At 34.3% G+C, this 17580-nt stretch overlaps 1 pseudogene; it reads left to right on the plus strand.

The window, feature by feature from the left end:
• Positions 1-672: 672 nt before the first annotated feature.
• On the plus strand, positions 673-1265 carry LOC124512877 (60S ribosomal protein L19-like; annotated as a pseudogene).
• Positions 1266-17580: the final 16315 nt, after the last annotated feature.

Raw genomic sequence — 17580 nt, forward strand, 5'->3', positions numbered from 1 at the left:
ATGCCAAACAAACGTGATTTACCATTCCACCAAAAAGAACGCATGCATTTTAAAGTGGGCCAAATAAAGTTTCTAAAATGTCCTTTAAATTTATAGATAAATTTAGAAAACACTTAAACTTCAATTTTAACTAATATAGAGCTCTTTATATAAATAAATACTAAAACATGTTAAATATATAATTTTTCATGTGATACTGATATTCTTATTCGTTGAACTAAATTACAGAAATACCTGTTAAATTCAAATATACAGTTTATGATATAATTAGTGAGACAACAAAAATTATATTATTATGAAATAGAATTTGAGGCCAACATGATTAATGAAATGAGTGTAATTTGAATTGTCAGTGTTAATCTTATTATTAAAGTTTTGCTTGTAATCTATAGTAATTTCCAGAAATTCATATTTCAGGATATCTTCATGTTTTAATAAAAGTTATAAACACTAGGGAACTGTAAACTGTGACCTAGTTAATCCAGTTAACTTATTTAAGACATGTAAGTGGATAGCTAAGGCAACAAGACCTGACCCTTATGCTCTGTTTGATAGAATGCTAGAAAATATAAGCTAAAAGTGTCAACATTGCATGGGTTTCATTAACCTAAAGATACAAATTAGGTCAAATTTATACTAATATTCTTGCCTTTCAATGCTGTGGCCACAGCCATGAGTATGCTTGGGCTTCAGAAGAGGCTTGCCTCCAGTGTCCTCTGCTGTGGCTAAAAGAAGGTCTGGTTCAACCCCAATGAGACCAACGAAATCATCAATGCCAACTCCCATCAGCAGATCTGGAAACTGATTAAAGATGGGCTGATCACTGTGAAGCCTGTGCCCGTCCATTCCCAGGCTTGGTACCAGAAAAACACTTTGGCCAGCAGGAAGGGCAAGCATAATGGCATTGGTAAGAGAAAACATACTGCCAGTGTTCAAATGCCTGAGAAGTTAAGCTGGATGAGGAGGACGAGAATTCTGTACTGGCTGCTCAGAAGATACTGTGAATCTAAGACTGACCACACGTGTATCACAGCCTGTACTGGAAAGTGAAAGGTGATGTGTTCAAAAACAAGCAGATGCTCATGGAACACATCCACAAGTTGAAGGCAGACAAGGTTCACAAGAAGCTTCTGGCTGACAGGCTGAGGCCCTCAGATCTATGACCAAGGAATATCATAGCACACAAGTGCTGTGAAGAGCAGTTCCAGGACAAGAAGGAGGAAATCATCAAGACTCTGTCCAAGGAGAAAGAGACCAAGAGATAAAACTTTGTGTCGTACATAGTGGCCTTAACAATAACACAGATCTGTTATTCAATAAAACAAATCTTTATCTTCCAAAATAATAATAATAATAACAATACCCTTAAGTTATAGTCACTCGCCATTTGTTATATTAGTGCAAAATCTATTGGGCTTTAACAGGGGATGATCTAGAAAATTCCAGGACCCAAATACATTTCCTAGAATCTCTTGTGGTCATTATTACTACTTGAATATATTCAGACTACCCCTTAAGAAAGACACACAAAAAGGGGCACCTGGGTGGCTCAGTCAGTTCAGTGTCCGACTTCAGCTCAGGTCATGATCTCACGGTCTGTGAGTGTGAGCCCTGCGTCAGGCTCTGTGCTGACAGCTCAGAGCCTGGAGCCTGCTTCAGGTTCTGTGTCTGCACCTCTCTCTCTGCCCCTCCCCACCTCAAGCTCTGTCTCTCTCTCTGTCTCTGAAAAATGAATAAACCTTAAAAAAAAAAAAAGAAAGACACACAAATCATTCCCTTAGTTTCTTGTTGCTCAGAAGTTTACAATTAAGGATTAGTCTGTCTAGACTTCATCTTTCTAGTCCAACATGTGAAAAGTTTGCAAGTCATCAGTTCTGCCTTCACAGCAAGAAAAAAGCTGAACAATTGAAAGCCAGTGATTTTTCTTAGGTTCATTAGAATATTGTGGTCACAGGTGTCAAAACAAAAATTCTACTGAACAGTATTAAACAAGCAAGGAAGAATTTCTTCAAGATTATTGAAATAGGGGAGAGAGTCTAAATTCAACTCCACTGAAACAAACAAACAAACAAAAAACAGAAGTATTTTTAAGCACTGGAGTGAGTTGGTGAAAAAGCTGGAGGATGTTAATCAAAAAGTAAATGTACTAGGAGAAGTTAATCAGTAGGATATGGTGGGCACACTAAATTATTCTGAGTTTGCTAATAGTTTTCTGTGCAATTAGACCATCTGAGTTTGCTGTTTGGCACCCGTTGAGTTATACTCTGTATCCTCCTTCAGAAACTGAGAGACAGGGGTCTAACCTCTTTTGATAATTATATTTCAAAGAGATGTTTCCCAGGACTTTAAGAAGGACATTACTAGGTTGTAAAATTGGCAAGAGTTTGGAAGATTTACATTACTTACAAAGGGCAAAACAAGAATTTTCAATTATAAATATTCTAAAAATTGTTTAATGTCTATTTATTTTTGAGAGACAGAGCATGAGCAGGAGAGGGGCAGAGATAGAGGAACAGAATCTGAAGCAGGCTCTAGGCTCTCAGCTGTCAGCAGAGAGCCTGACACAGGGCTTGAACCCATGAACTGTGAGATCATGACCTGGGCCAAAGTCAAACGCTTAACCAACAGAGCCACCCATGCACCCCTGCAATTGTAAACATTCTAAAGTAAATATTGTAAGGAAAAGGAGACCACAGTTCTATAATCAGGAAGAAATCTGTCTATTATTTAGTCATGCTCAGGGGAACATTAAGGCTGTCTTGGTCACAGGAGAAAGTATCACTGAGAGTGTAGGAAACCAGAGAATACAAAAAGAGAGAGAGAAAGAGCAAGAGATCAGCTCATCTGAAGCATAAGCTGCTGATAGTGCTACCTACATAGTAACAACATAGTACCTACATAATAACATAGTACCTACATAGTAACTGATGAATTCCTGGAGGCAGACTGTGTGCACTAGAAATCCTAGCTAAGGCTATAAGACATGAAAATAAAATGAAAGGTATACAAATAAGGGAGAAATTAAACTGTTTTTGTTCACAGAAAACATGATTATTGAGGTAGAAAATCTTAATGAATCAACAAAAAACTCTTGAATTAATAATTAATTATATTAAGTTTGCATGATACAATGTTAGTAAGTTAAAGTCAGTTGTTTTTCTATACCAGCAATCAACAATTGGAATTCAAATTAAAAAAATTAATACAACTTACATTAGCACCAAAACCAAGGAAATAACATAGGTAGAAAGCCAATAAAATATGTACAGAATTTAAATGATGAAAAACAAATAAAACTATGATGAGGGAAATCAAAGAATATAAATAAGAGATTTTCATGGTTAGGTAGTCTAAATATTGTTACAAAGGGGAAAAGAACATCTCTTCAACAAATGGTGCTGGGAAAAATAGATATCCCTATGTAAAAGGATGAATTCAGACCTGTAGCTAATACCTTACACAAAAATTAATGCAAATTGACCAAAGATGTAAGACCTAAACTTTAATACTCCTATAAGAAAATCTAGGATACAATTTCAGATATTCATATTTGCTGGTGATTTCTATGGATATGACACCAAAAGCATAGGCAACACAATTTTTAAAAAGCGGGTCCACATCAAACTTCAAAAATTTTGTGTACTAAAGGAAACAACAGAATGAAAAGGTAACCTACAGAATGGGAGAAAATAATTGCCAATCATATATTTGATAAGGGACTAATATCCAGAATATATAAGGAACATCTACAACTCAATAACAACAACAAATTAACTCACTTAAAAATGGGCATAGGATTTGAATACATATTTCTCCAAAAAAGATACATAAATGAAATTTAAGCATATGAAAAGAGGTTTAATTATTAGGTAAATGTAAATTAAACCACAATGAGATATCTCACACCCACCAGGATAGCTGTTATCAAAAGAACTGAAATTAATGTTGGTAAGAATACAGAGATGTTGGAAACCTTTTGAACTGTTGGGGGCAGGGGGATGCAAAAGGTTATAGCCATTAGGAAAAGCTTCCTTAAAAAGTGAAAAAAAAAAAGAATAACTAACTATATGTTCCAATAATCTTATTTCTGGGCATATACCCAAAAGAATTCAAAGCAGGATCTTGAAGAGTATCTGTATACTTTGTTCATTGTAGCATTATCCACAATATCTAAGAGGTGTAACCAACCCAAATGTTCATAAACAGATGAATGGATAAAAACATATAGTGTATACATACAATGGAATTTTATGCAGCCTTAAAAAGGAAGGAAATTCTCTCACATGCTACAACTTGGATGATCCTCAGGATAGAATGTTAAGCAAAATAAGTTAGTCACCAGATAACCATATGATTTCTTTCACATGAAATGCCTCAAATAGAAAAAAAAATTCATGGAAACAGTAAGTAGAAGGTTGGTTGCCAAGGGTGGAGGGTACAGAAAAGGGTAGTTAGTATTTTGGGTTTATAGAATTTCAGTGTTGTAAGTGAAAGGTTCTGTAAATCTGTTGCACAAAAATGTGACTATACTTCACACTATACTTAATATTATGTACTGAACTATACATTTAAAACCAGGTTAGATGATAAATATCATGTGTTCTTTTCCACAATTTTTTACAAGATTGGCAAAGACTTTGGGTAAACATTCATCAAAATAAGATGTGCAGATGGTCAATAAGCACATCCAAAAAAATGCTCAACATCACTAATCATTAGGGAAATGCAAATCAAAGCCACAATTTCACACCACTTTATAATCATTAGGATGGCTACTATTAAAAAAGGTAACGAATGTGATGAAGATGTAGAAAATTGAAGCCCTCATTCACTGTTATTAGGGGACTATAAAATGGCACAAATTGTGGAAAATGGTATGATGGTTCTCAAAACATTACAAATATAATTAATCATATGATCCATCAATTCTGCTTTTGGGCATATGCCCCAAAATTGAAAACAGAGACTCACACAGATAGTTTTATAACTATATTCATAGCAACATTGTTCACAAGAGTCAAAAGGTGGAAAGAAAGCAACCCAAGTGTCCATTGAATGTTAATGAATAAACAAATGTGGTATGTACTTACAGTGGAATATTATTTAGTCTTAAAAATGAAGAAAATTCTCACACATGCTACAATATGGATAAGCCTTGAAGACTTAAAATAAGTGAAGTAAGTCAGCCACAAAAAGATAAAAACTCTATGATTTCCCTTGTAGAGGATCCTTAGAGTGTTCAAATTCATAGAGACAATAAGTAGAATAGAATTACTATGGGCTAAAGAGAGATGTTGAATAAATGTTTTCTACTCTATGTGTTTCAGGATATTTGATAGTGAGGTATACCTTCAGTCAGTATTTAGAATCTTTCTTTCTTTCTTTCTTTCTTTCTTTCTTTCTTTCTTTCTTTCTTTCCCCTTTAGTTTTGATGACATTTCTCTGCACCTCTGAGATAGAACCAATAGTCCCCACTCAGGGCAGAGAAACTTGATATTTGGAGGTTAGGGTCCTTTTTGCCCACTCTGGCTGCCACAAGTTATGTGTCCAAGCTGCTTCTGGAACACTTGTTGAGTAGCTACTGTGGCCAGAGGGGTAGAGGAGGGGTAGGTGCTACTGTGCTAAGATCCGAAATTGAAATTAACTTCAGTTTACCATTCAGGCCTTCCCTTAGAAGTTTTAAGCCTTCAGTAGACTCCAGGTACAAAATAATTACATCAGGCAGATTCTGCCATTGCAGTGTTGTATTGGTAGGGAGACACATCCTACTCTACCATTTTCACAGATGAGATCTTTATATACACATAGGTATATGTGTGTTCATGTATCCATGTATGTATCCATATGTACCATGTACATATATGTATGTGTGTATGCAGAAAGATCTTTGTATGTATGTGAGTATGTATATATGATGTATACATTTTATGTTTGTATATATAAATGATGATATTTTTACAACTTTAAAGGTAATTTAGAGAGTCAGGCGAAATTTGGAGGAATATAATATAGATAGTTCCTAAAAATTCTTGAAATGTAAGTTAGTCAACAAGTACATCCTGGGGGTACCTGGGTGGCTCAATTGGTTGAGAGTCCAATTCTTGATTTTGGTTCAGGTTATGATCCCAGAATCGTAGAACTGATCCCCGCATCAGACTCCATGTGCACATGGAGTCTGCTTGGGATTCTGTCTCTCCCTCTGCCACTCTCCCCCATTTGCTCATAATCTCTCTCTCTCTCTCTCTCTCTCTCTCTCTCTCTCTCTCTCTTTCAAATTAAAAAAAAAAGAAACTACATTCTGTATGTAGCATACATATTTCCTAGCATCTAGAAGAAATTAGATAATTTGGCAATATGTTGATGAATTTGGGTCATTAAAATCCAGGATTATTATTTATTAAATATTTGAATTTGTATTTGAATGGTATTTGAATGTATGTGTAACCCTCTATGTCTTATTATGATTAAGATGGTCAAAGAAGAGGCACCTAACTACAAGTAGAGATCATTTTATGATGCATTTTTATTTTTGTCCTTGGGGGAGTCTGATGATAAGATTCTACATACTGAATTTCCAGATTCCATATAAATTTCCTTATTATTGCTGGATAACTTTGGTTTGTTGCTTTGCTTCTGTTTTTGAGTATTTATTTTATGCTAACATTTTTACTGCCTATTGAATGACTATTAACACACAGGTCAGTTAAAAGTGTCCACAGAGCACAGAATATTCTGCTAGAAAATATTTTGGAGATGTGCCTACTCACTATTTACATTGGCACTTGCAGTCTGCGGTATAATCAGAATGAGTTAGTGTAATGTTGTACTAAGTAAGCAGGTGGCTTAATTTTGCAGGAATTAAGCACTCAGTAAAATAGGGAATTTGAATTTCGTCCATAAACACAGGAGTTGCTTTAGTTTCACAACATTGCCAAACTTGGAAAGGACATTAGGATTTGTGTGTGTGTGTGTGTGTGTGTGTGTGTGTGTGTGTGTGTGTTTGTGTGTGTGTGTGTGTACACACATAAATGAAAGGTAATAGAATATGAACTTGTTAGAAAATTGCTCAGTATTGCAAAACAGATCACATCTTGGTGATTGAAAGAAATGCTAATATTACGGAATTTATTTCTTCCAACATATGAAACACATTGGAAATACAGATTCAAAAATGTTTTAAGCACATTCGTATATTTATAGTTTTATATCTAATAGGATATATAGTAAAGGTATATCCCAACAGGTTGACTTTACCATCAAATTAAAAAAATATTAAAATGATGCTTATATGCATTAAGAAATATATACTTTGTATGCCTCATTTATTTTTTTACTATGTCTTTATAAAATACTAAGTCTTAATTTAGTATGGGGAAAGTACAATGTATTTAGTTGAAGTAATGTGGCCAAAATCAAACACCTAATAAATTGTCAAGTTAGGATTTCAAGCCAGCCTTTCTAATATCAAGGTTCTGTGCTTGACAAGTTATTAATGTTCTCATTTACTTAAGGAAAGTAAATCATGGGGGTAGATGAGTGTTTAAGAGGGCAGTGCTTACGTCTGTCTTGACCTGGAAGAATTTGCTGAATTAACATTTACACTCAGAAAAAATGAACATTATATTTCTAAGCTGAGATGGGGAGAGAACAGTAGAGAGTATCATGAACAGAGAAATTATTATGAACAAAGATATGCAGATTCATAGTTTTTTAGGAGATGTGCACATAGTCCAAACATATTTTGAAAGGTAATTTAGAATCTACCCTATGACCCAGCACTAGCACTGCTAGGAATTTACCCAAGGGATACAGGAGTACTGATGCATAGGGGCACTTGTACCCCAATGTTTATAGCAGCACTCTCAACAATAGCCAAATTGTGGAAAGAGCCTAAATGTCCATCAACTGATGAATGAATACAGAAATTGTGGTTTATATACACAGTGGAGTACTACGTGGCAATGAGAAAGAATGAAATATGGTCCTTTGTAGCAACGTGGGTGGAACTGGAGAGTGTGATGCTAAGTGAAATAAGCCATAGAGAGAAAGACAGATACCATATGGTTTCACTCTTATGTGGATCCTGAGAAACTTAACAGAAACCCATGGGGGAGGGGAAGGAAAAAAAAAAAAAAACGAAGTTAGAGTGGAAGAGAGCCAAAGCATAAGAGACTCTTAAAAACTGAGAACAAACTGAGGGTTGATGGGGGGTGGGAGGGAGGAGAGGGTGGGTGATGGGTATTGAGGAGGGTACCTTTTGGGATGAGCACTGGGTGTTGTATGGAAACCAATTTGACAATAAACTTCATATATTGAAAAAAAAAGAAAGGTAATTTAGAGTCAGATTGTTAAAAGCTTTCATTGAGCTTATAGGATGAAACTTAAATTGTATCATATAGGAAATAACAAGGGATTTAGGAAATGAAAAAAGGCTCCTAATCATAATTCATAACCTTGTAATCTATTCTGTTTGAAATATATTAAAATGTTATATATACACAATATCAATACATTTATGTATATAACCGTCATATATATGTTGATTTGTTTACCCCACAAGATTTCATTTATATTAGATTCAAGCAGTTGCATGACTTTAGATGATGAGTTCCTACGGGAAGTGTTAAGAGACTTTGTGTCAATCAAGTCCATTCATATAAATATGTTTTTTTCTCTTCCACATCTTCGGATACATAAGAGACCCATGTATCCTGTGGTTTAATAGCACAATGATACAAATTGTTCTTTTAATTGTGCATCTCAATCATTTTTATGATTTATTGTTTTCTAGAAGAACTAGAATGAGAATTCAACAAGTTAAAAACATCAAAGTCTTTTGAGTCTGACAGAACTTTTTATGAGTCCTGCCTAAGCCCACTCTTTGAATAGGATAGTTAACTCCCCAAAATATCCATTTTTAATCTATCAAATGGTGGGAACTTACTTCTAATACATGATGTTGCTATGAGAACAAAGAAAGGTGGAGAACACACCATAGTGTGATCAAGGATTATTAGTTTTTGTCTTTCCACCATGCCTACTCTTGGACATTACTTTGAACTAGGATCAACAATCTATGAGTTTTGGCTGGAACATGCATTGGCAGTTTAATCTAGGTTTGATCTAGAGGCAAGGCCAGACATGAGGTTTTGTTAGATGAGGGTCATGAACAGAATTTGAATCATTATTTTAAGCCTCTCCCATCGTTAGCAATATAGTTAAGGGTTTTCAGAAGGCAAAGTGATCTTCAAGGTATTGTTTGATAGTAGAATCAAAATGTTTTGGTGTTATTCTCAATTTCTCCTTCCTTTCAGGTAGCTCTAAAATAGCTCTAAGAAGGAATAAGGCTTTAGCTTCCCAAATTGTACTGAATACTGAAATCATGTAGTGAGCTTCTGAAACTCTGGATGACAGGGTCATAGCCCATATCAATTAAATCTTTATGCCTGTAGGTAAGAGCCAAGAATAAATATAAATGTTTTTAAAGACCCCTCTCTCCCTCTTCCTCCTGATGATTTGACTGTGCATCAAAGTTTAAGATTCACTGGCTTTGGGAAATATTCTCTTTCAATTTGAGGTTCAAACTAAGATTTTTATGTAGGCCAAAAACCAGATTAAATTAAATATAGTCAGTCAAGCAATAAAATAAAAATGATCTAAAGTTATTTACTTTTCATTATCAGCTGTTGGTAAAGATTATAAATTGTCTTCAAATATTGTTAAGTGTTATTGTTTATTGTCTAATGTGTGAAATAACATAAAGTTTACATTAGTGTAGTTGTATATTGTAAACACAAATTTTTAGCTTTCAAGGTTTGGATTCAAATGGGGACAGGGCATACATAAGTGGCAGAAATGTAATGTTGGGCAGATATCTAAGGATGGTCTCGCTGTCAGTTTTCTCATTGAAAATGCAATGTTTCCTGGGTTTTATTCTTCCATCAAATCCAAAAGAAGGCGTGATGACATATAATCATCACCGTTTAGCTAAAATGGCTTTTAACTGTATTCAGCAGGACTTTCTATTAGAAGTTGTGTAATAAACTCCATTATCAAGTAGATATTACCAGAAATCGTTATCACTAACTCAAGTTGTATTATTTTGTGAATTCTTCTAGTATGTCTCATTTTATGATACTTGATTCCACCTAAATTTGTTATTTTCTTCTCTTGATTGTTTCTCTAACACTACCATCACTTAGTTGTCAACTGTAACAGCCTTGTTTATTACATGTACTATTACAATTTTTCATTATTTAGGCAGAATTTACTATTGCTGAAGAATTAGAAGGTTTACCCTTATCTCTAAGTTTTATACATACATATATATGTATGTATGTATGCTTCTTTGGTATGTCACACAAATTCTCTTCACTCAATGAGCTGTTGACAAGATGTAGACATTGTGTCAGGAAATAGATCTATCACACAAAATAACCCAATTGCCTGCTTAATGGTAAACACGCTGAAAAGAAAATAGTGAAAGCATAGCTCAAGTAATCATATCCAATCATGATCATTATGTTGGATGCCTTTTTATAAGAGTGCTAGGTGGTATTTTTCTCCCTTTTTTCTTTTTAATGTATGATGTCAATACACATATGCTGTTAGAAAAAAATTACCATATATCTCAATCTAGCAATATGTACTTATTAATTATTTGCAATAAGGACCAAGAATCATAACATGATGACATAATAACCTAAACTTATTCTATATTTTATTTTATGTAACTTAAATTGTATAAGAATCTAAGTCCAGTCACAATGTTGCCATCAAACACTACTGACAAAATATAAGCTCATAATACAGCTTGTATAAATAATTAAAATTTACTACCAAGTTAATTTTAAAAAGCACTTGCACAGTCAGATCATGCTGGTTTTATGAACTGTTTATGCAGCAGTGGGGTAACTTTACGAAATCTATGTACATTCTGAATAAAAAGCATTAAGTATTCATGAGGTTATTGTGTGATGTGTCTGGCAATACAGTGTGCATACATTATATGGATATATAAATTGAACTCAGTGTTTTAAATATAAAACAAATAATGCTTACTATTTACAAAAGGACGCTTCATGCAAATTCCAGAAAATTTAAGTTTTTAAAAGTAACCAGATACAGTATAAAATTGATGGCATATACTACACAATAATTTTAGGAAGTTACTGACTTCCCAATTTTTTACAAGAAGAAATCCTTCAATTTAATTTATTCACATTGCTTTTTGGTGCTCAATGTAATCCAGTAACTGCCTGAAAAATATGCATGTATTTCTTAACTGATTGTTGGTGCATAGCCAAAAGTGTATATTCACACAAAACAAATTCCTACATTTTAAAATCATGTCTTAACAAAATCATGTCCTACACATTATCCATAAATAACACTTTTGGAAAATTCAGACTTCATCTTTTCTTTTTAAAGTTGATCCATACTTCTTTCTGTATTTTCAGACTTATTTATTTATTTATTTATTTATTTGGTATTTATTGTCTGTACAGAAGCACTGCGATTTTTTTTAAATATTTATTTATTTGTAAGAGCAAGAGAGAGAGCACGAGTGGGAGAGGGGCAGCAAGCTAGCTAGCTAGAGAATCAGGAGCAGGCTCAGCACTGTCACTGTCAGCACAGAGACTGATGTGGGGCTCCAACCAATGAATCGTGAGATCATGACCTGAACTGAAGTCAGAAACTCAACCAACTGAGCCACCCAGGTGCCCCAAACACTGAGATTTTTGATGATTCTCCAGATAGTTTCTCTTCATCAATCATATCTTCTCAACTGAACGACAGATTTCAGATATTCACATTATAACATCTAACTTCTTTTCAATCCCATATAATTTACCACTTTGCATAATGCCTGATGGGATAAAGTATACATTCTATATTGTTTTCAAATTAATGTCGACCCCTAAACCCATCAATCTGAATTAAGTCACTATTGCATCACCTGTGGTCTATATTCATTTTTAACCTGTTAGTAACACTGCTAGTGTAAGGCTAATGTCATACACGACAGCTTCAAATCCAAATAATTTTATGCCAATATCACTTTCCATTCTACTTTAATACTGGGATTATTAGAATCACTTTCTGTGGAGAAGTGATTCTTGTAGCATGTATAGAAGTTGAGTCCATCACCTTAATTTTATTAACGTGAAGTACAATCCACTCAGATTACATAGTAACGATAAGTGTGCTACAATAAAAAGTGTGCTGTGCAGAGAACATATTACATTGGTGACCAGTACTGACCCCTTGTTGCCAGTTTGTTCCAACCCCTGTTCACAGTGTTGCCTTCAGTTTCTGTATCATTGAGACATTTGTTTTGTGAAAGATCTTTCTTTATCCTTATGCTAATAAAGAAGCTCATGCATTTCAAAACAACCACTAAATCCATTTTTGTCTCTCTTGTTTATTTTGAAAGAAAAATCTTTCAGAACTTGTTAAAAATAATATGAAGAGGTCTATCAGAAGCAAATACAGCATTCAATTACCATCAACTTTATTTAGCCAATCCTTCTGGTACATTCAAATCCTTCTATAAAACTTGTAATAAAAGGGTATGATTGGTAAATTTGATAACCTCATAAATTAAAATTCTAGTAAAACTTTTTTATAATTGGAGAAAACATTTTAATTGAATAATTTGTAAACTCTTTGAAATACCAAAAACATAACTAGTATCAGGACACTCAGTACATTGTTAACAAATTATCCTCATCACAAGGGGCCTGATAAGAGGGAGACAGGAGAGTCAGAGATGAAGAGGGGACAGGATGGCAGAAGCCAGAGGTGACAGAGATTTGAAGATGTCGCACTTCTGTCCTTGAAAATGGAGGAGATTTCTCAAGTAAGGATACAGTCCTCTAAGGCCTGGAAAAAGCAAGAAAAGAAACTCTCCTAGGTTCTCCACAACATAGCCTGCCAATACATGGATTTTAGGTCTTTTGACCTCTATAATTGAAGGATAGTAAATGTGTGTTGTTTTAAGCCACCAAGCTTATGGTAGTTTGTTACAGCAACAATAGAAACTTAATACCCTGAAAAAGCACTTTGCCATTGTTTCGAAGGTGAAGAAGAAGGTTGTTTAAAAAGTTTTATTTATAATTTTAGCTTTTATTTAATTTTTTTAATGTTTTATTTTATATTTGAGAGGGAGAGAGAGAGAGAGCACCAACAGGGGAAGGGCAGAGAAACAGAGACAGAATCTGAAGCAGGCTCCAGTCTCTGAGCCATCAGCAGAGCCTGACGTGGGGCTCGAACTCATGAACTGTGAGATCACGACCTGAGCTGAAGTTGGACGCTTAATCCACTGAGCCACCCAGGCACCCCTATAATTCTAGCTTTTTCTTAGCATTTATTATGAGCCATCTCTGTGCTAATCACATATCTCAATACTTGAAAAGGGAAGAGATAAAATTTATCCAAGTTTTCTTTTTGTAGCAGTTTGTTCTTCTACCAATTAATAGAACTGAAATGCAGTTTGGTATTTAGATGTGTTTATTATGTTTACTTTTTGTAATCAAGATAGGATGAAAATGCCTCTTTATTAGACAGATGTTTAGGGGCACCTGGGTAACTCTGTCAGTTAAGTGTCTGACTCTTGATTTCAGCTCAGGTCATGATCTTGTGGTTCATGAATTTGAGTCCCACATCGGACTCTGCTCTGACAGTGAAGAGCCTGCTTAGGATTTTCTCTCTCTCCCTGTCTCTCTGCCCCTGCCCCACTCTCTCTCATTCTCTCTCTCAAAATAAATAAAAATACTTTAAGAAAAAAAATAGATGTTTAGTTGTTTTGACTACTCTTGGATCTTACTTAGAAAACCTAATCCTAACCCTAATTGTAAATATTCTTGGTGGCATGGTGAGCTTTTATCAGTGCCTTTTAAAAATTCCTCAAGCTCTGGGACACCTGGGTGCCTCAGTGGGTTAAGCTTCCGACTTTGGCTCAGGTCATGATCTCATGGTCTGTGGGTTTGAGCCCCGCATCTGACTCTCTGCTGTCAGCATAGAGCCTGCTTCAGATCTCTCTCTGTCCCCCTCTCTCTCTCTGCCCCTCCCCACCTCAAAAATAAATAAACTTTCAAAATCAGTAAAGTAAAATTCCTCAAGTTCTGCAAATTCTCAGATTTTTACAAGATGAACATTTATTTTTGGTCTGAATTTAGTGTATTAAAATTTGATCTCAGAACCTATTAACAGTATTCATTAATGCTCTTTACCTTATAATCTCTCCTTTTCTGCATCTGGAAACATAATGGGTTGTATTTCTTCAACTCTTTTGAAGAAAAGTATGGCCATTCCATTGGCCAATAAAATGTGAGAATAAGAAATAGCTGTCAGTATACTATAGTAACTTTAAGTGCCAGTGCACATCTCCCTGTCTAGACACAGGTGAGTCATTGCATGGACACGGGGCCTCCATTAGCCTCCACCCTTAGTCACTTGCCTGTCTCTTTTTAAGCTTGTGTTATAAACAAGAAATAAAATTTTGTTTTTGGCCAGTGAGGTGTTGGGTTATATTTTATAAACCACCACATCACAATCTACCCTGATTGATATGCTTCCACCCAAAAGTAATTTCAATGACAAAAAAACTACAGCGTACTTAATCACTCTATTTTTTGTTCTTTACTCTCATTGATTTTATCCATCATAATTATGAGATCTATATTCAATTTTGGGGAGAGGATGATAAACATCTGTTTCCTGATTATCTATAAATTCTCTAAAAAAGAATATATTTTAAATAATCAATAAAAATCAACTGAATTTCTGTTCGTAAATTTAATTTCCTGTGTGAAAATTATATCCCTGGGGCATACCAGCTTAATAAAAGTTTGTTTCAGTTACTGTTCCAGACAGGTTTGCTGTTGGATTTGATATAAGAAACGAGTTAGGAGGGAATATCTGCTTGATCTTCAAATGCAAAGTATAAATTTTAAAGTTATTTGAAGGGAGTAAATTTGAATTAAGAATTTTATTGGAATGTGCATATGATCTTTCTCCTTGTTTACAACTTTATTCTGTTCTTAAATTTTTGCGAAGCTATAGACCCCTCACGATATTAAATTCTCTCTGTCATATTCAGTGATTTAATGTTCTACCCTTGAATGTTTCATTTCTACAACAGGTGAGTTATGTGTGAGCCTAAGGCAAAGCTCTAGCTTCCTTCTTACACACGACTTTGCCATTTCCCATTCTCCAAATACACTGAAACACACACTCTCTTTTTCACAAATACACGTACCCACACACAAAAACACAGAAACTTGTGACTATATACACAGAAACCTATGACTATCTCCATTTGTCATTAAGAATTGTATATGATGCCACAAAATTGTACATGATGCCACAAAAGAAGCTCCAGTGGAATACTATGTAGATAATAATACTTAATTGAACTGGTTGATTACATGCTCTTGTATTTTAACATATATAGAATTTACAATATTGTTGTAAGATTAGCTGAGACAACAAACTACTTTTTTTAACCATTCTTTGGGTCTTACATTACATCATGCACTCATCCCATCTACACAGGGAAAAGAAATCATGAGCTATTTTTTCAGTGTATGACATAACTGTCTCCCCACTCCATTCTTACTAATATTCAGAGTTCCAGATTTTCCTTTCCCCACATTAAGTGTTTCTTCCCAGATTATATTTTTCATATTGCATTGGTCCACCTATTCCGCACTTCATGTGTCCATCATCACTGGGTACCGATGTCGGAAGAAGTTCAATGTGGATTTGTTTTATAACAGTTTTAGTGTGATATAATTCACATGCAAATCTATACACCTTTTAAAAATGTACAATTCAGTGATTTTTAGTAAATTCACAGGGTTGTGTGCTCATCATTACTATCTAACATTAGAATTTCTTATCACTGTTTCTAAAAGCCCCATACACATTAGTACTCACTTGCCATTACGGTAGTCCCCTCCCCTTTCATAGTTTTGCTTTTGTAGTTTTAGTTACCTGAGATCAACCATGATTCAGAAGTAGATGATTCTCTTTCTGAAGTATGGGCAAAAGGGAAATAGTAGCCTAATACTGTGTCACAATGTCTATATCATTCCACTCACTTAATCTCATCACACAGGCATTTTATGATCTCACATCATCACAAGAAGCGTGAGTGCAATACATTTGGTTATTTTGAGAAAAAGATCACATTCATGTATCTTTTAGTACAGTATATTGCCATAATTGTTATATTTTACTATTGTTTTTGGTCTCTTGCTCTGCTTAAATTATTACTTAAGATTTACCATAAATATGTATGTACATGAAAAGCAGTGTATATAGGGCTTGATACTGTCTATGGTTTCAGGCATCTACTGGAGGTCTTGGAACGTATCCCCTGTGGATAAGGGGGAACTACTGTACTCTCTTGCAAACCAGCCTTGTCAACCACTAGTCTATCTCTATGGACTTGCCTATCCTGGACATTTTACATAAAAGGACTCATGAGCAACTGTACAATTGAAAGCAACTAGACAAATACACTAGATATTATTTATTTTGAGGGAGAGAGAGAGAGAGACAGAGAGAGAATCCTAAGCAAGCCTCGCACTGTCAGTGCAGAGCCAGATGCAAGCTCAAACCAAAGAACCATGAGATCATGACCTGAGCCAAAACCAAAAGTTGGACGCTTAACCCGGGAGCCTCATAAAATTAACAAAAAATGTAATGTTCCACTGATAGTAGACTTTACCTACATAAACAGTTGATTCCGTTTATATTTTCTAATCTGCAACCTGAAACCTTTAAAATAAGGAATAGTTCTAGACACTAGAATCAATCAATGAAAATAATAGATTCTGTTTAAACAGGCAAGAATACAGATTTTACTAAAACTTAAAGTCTATAATAATTAACTTATTATTATCAGTTATTGTGATAGAGAAATGGAACTAAATACTTCCATGGGGCAAAGAACTAATGGGAGATATATCTTTTGGTATACCTTATAACAAACTTCAGACAATATTCAAATACTAACATGTGATTTTTCTTATGATAAATTATTGCTATTTAGGCTTAGCAAAATTTCATTTTGTCTTTTTCAATTTATTCATATATATATTCATATATACATAGATATATACATATATATGTATAAATATATATATACACACATATACACACACACGTGTGTGTGTGTGTGTGTGTGTGTGTGTGTGTATATATATATATATATATATATATATATATATATACAAGAGGTAACTTTCTAGAAATGTTTGAAAAGAAAGATATTGAAATTTTAACCTAAGGATTAATTTATATTTTTAAATGCTTGGAATTAGTTATTTGGAAATTTACCTCCATAGAATCATTCTTTACACTTCTCTGTATAATGCAATAAACAATAAAAATCACATATGAAGTAAAATATCATTACTTGGTTTATTCTAAGTTACCAATCATGAAATTTGAATATTCTGGAAGAAGGAAAAACTTTCAGCGAAGTTTTAGTTTCACAAAATTGTTAAGGGGAAAGTTATGCTTTTCTGGTGATTTGAGTAATATGAATAAGTTATTTGCCCTTAAAGT

The sequence above is a fragment of the Lynx rufus genome, unplaced genomic scaffold, assembly GCF_022079265.1.
Source record: "Lynx rufus isolate CCGP_SWC_20201006 ecotype Redwood Valley unplaced genomic scaffold, mLynRuf1.p SCAF_1, whole genome shotgun sequence".
NCBI classification, from domain to species: Eukaryota; Metazoa; Chordata; class Mammalia; order Carnivora; family Felidae; genus Lynx; species Lynx rufus.